Genomic DNA, 8,251 nt, shown 5'->3' on the forward strand with positions numbered 1-8,251 from the left:
CGATGAACATGATCACATCATTAGAGAAAGATGTTGTAAGGGCATATTTATCCCTAAGGTGTTTTGGTGATTGACGACAATGCTTTTGCGGACTAATCGTGTGCGTTGAGCTTTTTAGAGATTCATCCTTTGGCACGAGAAGATTCCCTCCCCTCGGTGTATTATTCAAGACGGTGCAGCTCGTTTCTATGTTGGTGGACTAGTTTCATAGGAGTCACCGTACTATCAAGAGGGGATCCGCTTTGGTAAGGCCAGGGTGGAATCAACACGTACACATCCTTATCACACCTGCTGAACCTTTCCGCTTCAATGGAGAACTCATTCCCCTTCGTATGTGCTTTGTCTGGTCCCAATGGTAGTACCGCGGGCCACAGCGGTAGTACCGCCCAAGTGCAACAAGCGGTAGTACCGCTCCTCAGCGGTAGTACCGCTTGGAGCCTTCCGCCGCAGTACCGCTGCGGCTCCGTGCTCCTACCGCCTCGACTCGAGGGCCCTTTTTCTTGTGTCGGGTTTTGCGGCACTAGCTGCGGCAGTAGAGGTGGTAGTACCGCTCCTAAGCGGTAGTACCGCCCTTACCACCGCGGTAGTACCGCTTAGGGTCCAGGACCTCGCTCCCCTCCTTTGCGTGGCAGTACCGCTAGGTGGGACGGTAGTACCGCTGGCCTCAGCGGTAGTACCGCCCACCCCAGCGGTAGTACCGCTCTCTGCGGGGCTGCTTGGGGGGGGGGGGTAACGGTTGGATTGTTCCACCCACTATATAAGGGGGTCTTCTTGCCCAAAGTTGACCTACCTCTTCCCCCAAAAGCTCCATTGTTGATCCAAGCTCCATTTTTGCCCGATCTCTCTCCCTAGCCAATCAAACTTGTTGATTTGCTCGGGATAGGTTGAGAAGGCCCCAATCTACACTTCCACCAAGAGAAATTTGATTCCCCCCACTAATCCCTAGCAGATCTTGTTACTCTTGGGTGTTTGAGCACCCTAGACGGTTGAGGTCACCGCGGAGCCACAGTCCATTGTGGTGAAGCTTCATGGTGTCGTTCGGAGCCTCCAATTAAGTTGTGGAGATAGCCCCAACCTTGTTTGTAAAGGTTCGGTCGCCGCCTTCAAGGGCACCAATAGTGGAATCACGACATCTCGCATTGTGTGAGGGCATGAGGAGAATACGGTGGCCCTAGTGGCTTCTTGGGGAGCATTGTGCCTCCACACTGCTCTAACGGAGACGTACTTCCCCTCAAAAGGAAGGAACTTCGGTAACACATCCTCGTCTCCATCGGCTCCACTCTTGGTTATCTCATGCCTTTACTTGTGCAAGCTTATTTGTGTTGTATCCCTTGCTTGCTTGTGTACTTATTGTTGTTGCATCATATAGGTTGCTCACCTAGTTGCATATTTAGACAACCTACTTTGATGCAAAGTTTAATTTGGTAAAGAAAAGCTAAAAATTGTTAGTTGCCTATTCACCCCCCTCTAGTCAACTATATCGATCCTTTCAGATGTGATGGACAAGACCCATCCGTTAGCTTAGCATAATGATCATTAAGTTTTATTGCTATTGCTTTCTTCATGACTTATACATGTTCCTCTGACTATGAGATTATGCAACCCCCGAATACCGGAGGAACACCTTGTGTGCTATCAAACATCACAACGTAGCTGAGTGATTATAAATATGCTCTACAGGTGTCTCCTAAGGTGTTTGTTGGGTTGGCATAGATCGAGAATAGGATTTTGTCCCTCCGTGTATCGGAGAGGTATCTCTGGGCCCTCTCGGTAATGCTCATCACTATAAGCCTTGCAAGCAATATGACTAATGAGTTAGTTGCGGGATGAAGCATTACGGAACAAGTAAAGAGACTTGCCGATAACGAGATTGAACTAGGTATGATGATACCGACGATCGAATCTCGGGCAAGTAACATACCGATGACAAAGGGAACAACGTGTGTTGTTGTGCGGTTTGACCGATAAAGATCTTCATACAATATGTAGGAGCCAATATGAGCATCTAGGTTTTGCTATTGGTTATTGATCGGAGATATGTCTCGATCATGTCTACATAGTTCTCGAACCAGTAGGGTCCGCATGCTTAATGTTCGATGACGATTTGTATTATGAGTTATGTGTTTTTGATGAACGAAGTTTGTTCGGAGTCCCAGATGAGATCACAGACATGAAGAGGAGTCTCGAAATGGTCGAGAGGTAAAGATTGATATATTAGAAGGTTATGTTCGGACACCAGAAAAGTTTCAGAGAGGTTCGGACATTTTCCGGAGTATCGAGGGGTTACCGGAACCCCCCGGGGAAGTGTTGGGCCAACATGGGCCTAAGGGAGAGAGAGGGAAGCCCGCGGGGGGTGGCCGCGCGCCCCCCTCCTAGGGAGTCTGAATAGGACAAGGAGGAGGGGGCGGCGCCCCCTTCCCTTTCCTATCCCTCTCCTTCCTATTCCCTTCGATGGAAAAAAGATAAGGGGTGGGGGGTGGGAGGGGGGAATCCTACTTGGACTAGGAGTCCAAGTAGGACTCACCACATGGCATGCCCCTCCTGGCCGCCGGCCTCTCCCCCCCTCCTTTATATACACGGGCAGGGGGCACCCCAAAGGCACATCAATTGTTCTCTTTGTCGTGTGTGGTGCCCCCCCCTCCATAGTTACTCCTCCGGTCATAGCGTTGTAGTGCTTAGGCGAAGCCCTACGCGAATCACATCATCAACAACGTCACCACAGCGTCGTGCTAACAGAACTCTCCCTCGTCCCTCTCGTTGGATCAAGAGTTAGAGGGACGTCATCGATATGAACGTGTGCTGAACATGGAGGTGCCGTATGTTCGGTACTTGGATCAGTTGGATCGTGAAGACGTTCGACTACATCAACCGCGTTAACTAACACTTCCGCTTTCGGTCTACAACGGTACGTGGACACACTCTCCCCCTCTCGTTGTTATGCATCTCCTAGATAGATCTTGCATGATCGTAAGATTTATTTTGAAATTGCATGCTATGTTCCCCAACAATGGTATCAGAGCCAGGACTATGCATAGATGATATGCACGAGTAGAACACAAAGAGTTGTGGGCGATAATAGTCATACTGCTTACCACCAACATCTTACTTTGATTCGGCGGTATTGTTGGATGAAGCAGACTGGACCAACATTACATGACCGCGTTCATGAGACTGGTTCTACCGACGTGCTTTGCACACAGGTGGCTGGCGGGTGCCTGTTTCTCCAACTTTAGTTGAATCGAGTTTGACTACGACCGGTCCTTGTTGAAGGTTTAAATAGCACGCTTGATGAAAAATCGTTGTGGTTTTGATGCATAGGTAAGAACGGTTCTTACTGAAAGCCCGTAGCAGCCACGTAAAACTTGCAACAACAAAGTAGAGGATGTCTAACTTGTTTTTGCAGGGCATGTTTGAAGGAAATATGCCCTAGAGGCAATATTAAAGTTGTTATTTATCTTTCCTTATATCATGATAAATGTTTATTATTCATGCTAGAACTGTATTAACCGGAAACTTAGTACATGTGTGAATACATAGACAAAACATAGTGTTCCTAGTATGCCTCTACTTGACTAGCTCGTTAATAAAAGATGGTTATGTTTCCTAACCATAGACATGTGTTATCATTTGATGAACGAGATCACATCATTAGAGAATGATGTGATGGACAATACCCATCCGTTAGCTTAGCATTATGATCGTTACAGTTTTATTGCTACTGCTTTCTTCATGACGTATACATGTTCCTCTGACTATGAGATTATGCAACTCCCGAATACCGGAGGAACACCTTGTGTGCTATCAAACGTCACAACGTATCTGGGTGATTATAAAGATGCTCTACAGGTGTCTCTGAAGGTGTTTGTTGGGTTGGCATAGATCGAGATTAGGCTTTTTCACTCCGTTTATCGAAGAGGTATCTCTGGGCCCTCTCAGTAATGCTCATCACTATAAGCCTTGCAAGCAATGTGACTAATGAGTTAGTTGCGGGATGAAGCATTATGGAGTAAAGAGACATGCCGGTAACTACATTGAACTAGGTATGATGATACCGATGATCGAATCTCGGGCAAGTAACATACCAATGACAAAGGGAACAACGTATATTGTTGTGCAGTTTGACCGATAAAGATCTTTGTAGAATATGTGAGAGCCAATATGAACATCCAGGTTCCGCTATTGGTTATTGATCGGAGATGTGTCTCGATCATTTCTACATAGTTCTCGAACCCGTAGGGTCCGCATGCTTAACGTTCGATGACGATTTGTATTATGAGTTATGTGTTTTTGATGACCGAAGTTTGTTCGGAGTCCCGGATGAGATCACGGACATGACGAGGAGTCTCGAAATGGCCGATACATAAAGAATTATATATTGGACAATGATATTCGGACACCGGAAGAGTTCCGAGAGGTACCGGATAAAAACGGAGTGCCGGAGGGGTTGGGAACCCCCCGGGGAAGCAATAGGCCATCATGGGCCATAGGTGGAGAGAGAGGACAACCCACAAGGGGGTGGCGCACGCCCCCCATGGGAGTCCGAATAGGACTAGGGGAGGGGCGCGGCCCCGCTTTCCCTGTCCCTCTCCCTCTCCCTTCCTTCTCCCCCTTCCACCAAAGGGAATCCTACTAGGACTTGGAGTCCTAGTAGGACTCCTCTATCTTGGTGTGCCCTACAGGAGCCGGCCGGCCTCCCCCTCTCCTCCTTTATATATGGGGGCGGGATGCACCCTAAAGACACACCAAGAATTCTCTTAGCCGTGTGCGGTGCCCTCCTCCATAGTTTACTCCTCCAGTCATAGCGTCGTAGTGCTTAGGTGAAGCCTTGCGCGAATCACATCATCAATACTGTTGGCACACCATCGTGCTGATGGAACTCTCCCTCGACCCTCTACTGGATCAAGAGTTCGAGGGACGTCATCGAGTTGAACGTGTGCTAAACACGGAGGTGTCGTACGTTCGGTACTTGGATCGGTTGGATCATGAAGACGTTCGACCACATCAACCGCGTTTACTAACGCTTCCGCTTTCGGTCTACGAGGGTACGTGGACACACTCTTCCCCTCTTGTTGCTATGCATCTCCTAGATAGATCTTGCGTGATCGTAGGAATTTTTTTTGAAATTGCATGCTACGTTCCCCAACAATGTTGTGATGTGATATGGTCAGGACATGATGTGATATAAATTGTTGTATGAGATGATTATGTTTTGTAACAAAGTTATCGGCAACTAGCAGAAGCATTATGGTTGTCGCTTTATTGTATGAAATGCAATCGCCATGTAATTGCTTTACTTTATCACTAAGCGGTAGCGATAGTTGTAGAAGCAATAGTTGGCGAGACGACAATGATGCTATGATGGAGATCAAGGTGTTAAGCCAGTGACAATGGATATAATGACGGTGCTTTCGAGATGGAGATCAAAGGCACAAGATGATGATGGCCATATCATGTCACATATTTTGATTGCATGTGATGTTTATCTTTTATGCATCTTATTTTGCTTAGTACGGTGGTAGCACTATAAGATGATCCCTCAGTAAATTTCAAGGTATAAGTGTTCTCCCTGAGTATGCACCATTGCTACAGTACGTCGTGCCGAGACACCACGTGATGATCGGGTGTGATAAGCTCTACGTTCACATACAACGGGTGCAAGCGAGTTTTGCACGTGCAGAATACTTGGGTTAAACTTGATGAGCCTAGCATATGCAGATATGGGCTTGGAACACTGAGACCGAAAGGTCGAATGTGAATCATATAGTAGATATGATCAACATAGAGATGTTCACCATTGAAAACTACTCCATCTCACGTGATGATCAAACATGGTTTAGTTGATATGGATCACGTGATCATTTAGATGACTAGAGGGATGTCTATATAAGTGGGAGTTCTTTAGTAATATGATTAATTGAACTTTAATTTATCATGAACTTAGTCCTGATAGTTTTTTTGCATATCTATGTTGTTGTAGATCAATGGCCCGTGCTACCGTTCCCTTGAATTTTAATGCGTTCCTAGAGAAAGCTAAGTTGAAAGATGATGGTAGAAACTACACGAACTGGATCCATAACTTGAGGATGATCCTCATTGGTGCACAAAAGAATTATGTCCTTGAAGCACCGCGAGGTGCAAGGCCTTCTGCAGTAGCAGATGCTGATGTTATGAACGTCGGGCAAGCTCGATCTGATGACTACTCGATAGTTCAGTGTGCCATGCTTTACGACTTAGAATAGGGACTTCAAAAACGTTTTGAACATCATGGAGCATATGAGATGTTCCAAGAGTTGAAGTTAATATTTCAAGCAAATGCCCGAGTTGAGAGATATGAAGTCTCCAACAAGTTCTATAGCTGCAAGATGGAGGAGAATAGTTCTGTCAGTGAACACATACTCAGAATGTATGGGTACCATAACCACTTGACTCAGCTAGGAATTAATCTTCCTGATGATAGTGTCATTGACAGAGTTCTTCAATCACTGCCACCAGGCTATAAAGGCTTCGTGATGAACTATAATATGCAAGGGATGGAAAAGACAATTCTCGAGCTCTTCGCAATGCTAAAGGCTTCAGAGGTAGAAATCAAGAAGGAGCATCAAGTGTTGATGGTTAACAAGACCACTAGTTTCAAGAAAAAGGTCAAAGGGAAGAAGGGGAACTTCAAGAAGAATAGCAAGCAAGTTTCTACTCCCGGGAAGAAACCCAAGTCCGGACCTAAGCCTGAAACCGAGTGCTTCTACTGCAAAGGGGATGGTTACTGGAAGCGGAACTGCCCCAAGTATTTGGCGGATAAGAAGGATGGCAAAGTGAAAGGTATATTTGATATACATGTTATTGATGTGTACCTTACTAAGAAGTTCTCATGGTGGAGTTCATTAGAGGATCTCAAAGACTAACATGTGTGGGCTTAGAAGAATCAAGAGCTTGAGAGAATAATCAAATATAAGAATTCAAGTTATGGCTTCAAGTCAAAAGGTCATGGTAAGCTCATGTGTTATGTTTTCCATTGATCAAGTCTTGAAGCAAGCAACTAGAGTGAAGAATTCATTATGCCTCTCAAGAGATTACGATGGAGTTTTAGAAGAGCATGTGGTGACCAAGATGATATTCATAGTGGAACTTGATATGGTCATGAAAGAGTCTTTGGTGATATTGTCTTGAAGCAATGAAGGGAAATGAGAGTTCATTCTGGCTTTCAAGAAACCAATATAGAGCATGAAGTAAAGATGTTGGTTGACCAAGATGAAGCTCGAAGATTATCTAGATGGTCAACTCACAAAGTGCAATCTTTGTACCACGTGATCAAGTGATCTAGTGGTATGGTAAGTAATTATGAATTGTGCTTTGTTATCTAACCCAAACTATGTGTTTGTTATGTCTATATGGGTTAGGTATTTCTCATGGGCTTGCATCAAAAAGAAAGATTTCAAGTAGCCTATGTGTGGATGGCATCAAGTGGTGATGGTCATCGGGTTCGAGGAGTCCAAGTGCAAGATGAGAAGCTGGAGGTTATATGCTTTGAAGCTTGTGGTCCACATCATGATAATGTGCATGTGAAGGTGAGATTAAGTTAAGGCTTCCCTTATTGCAATATGAGGAAGCATTTCGAGTATCTTCACCAAGTGAGTGTGGACAAGAAAAGGATTCCAACTTGAGGAAAGCATTAAAGTCATCATCGATCTCAATTGGAATGTGCAAGGCAAATGTATAACTTAGCTAGGTTTTCCTAGTTTTTCCGGTCTCATGGTGCTTGGTGGGAGACCGGATTATAGGTTTGATAACCGTACTATCAAGAGGGACTTTCGGGCGAGTAGCTTGATCACATCGCATAAAGAGAGCTCAAACCTTTGCATAGTTTGCATCATTATTTCTTGTTGATCTTGGGTGTTTATATATGTGAGGACCTTGGGCTTTCCCATAGCTTTAAAACGAGCCTAAGATCATCAAATTCGGAGTTCGTATGCCAAAGTTGTGCATGTTTTAGTGGGCTCGTGCAGGCTGTCATGGGTACCTCGTGGGCACAGGGCCCCCATGCCCACGGGCTTGTACCATGCACACGGGATCTCAACCCCCGTGGGCACAGAGTGCCCAAGAAGTGTGTGTTGGAGCCCCAACGGCTAGTTTTGGAAGTTGGCTATAAAAGAGCCCTTCCTCCCCACTGGTTTGAGGGTTGTTGATACACTTTATAAACATCATTTTGACCATCATACCACCTCTCCCAAACCCCTATCTCCCCTATATGTGAAGG

The sequence above is a fragment of the Triticum dicoccoides genome, chromosome 2B, assembly GCF_002162155.2.
Source record: "Triticum dicoccoides isolate Atlit2015 ecotype Zavitan chromosome 2B, WEW_v2.0, whole genome shotgun sequence".
Classification (NCBI taxonomy): domain Eukaryota; kingdom Viridiplantae; phylum Streptophyta; class Magnoliopsida; order Poales; family Poaceae; genus Triticum; species Triticum dicoccoides.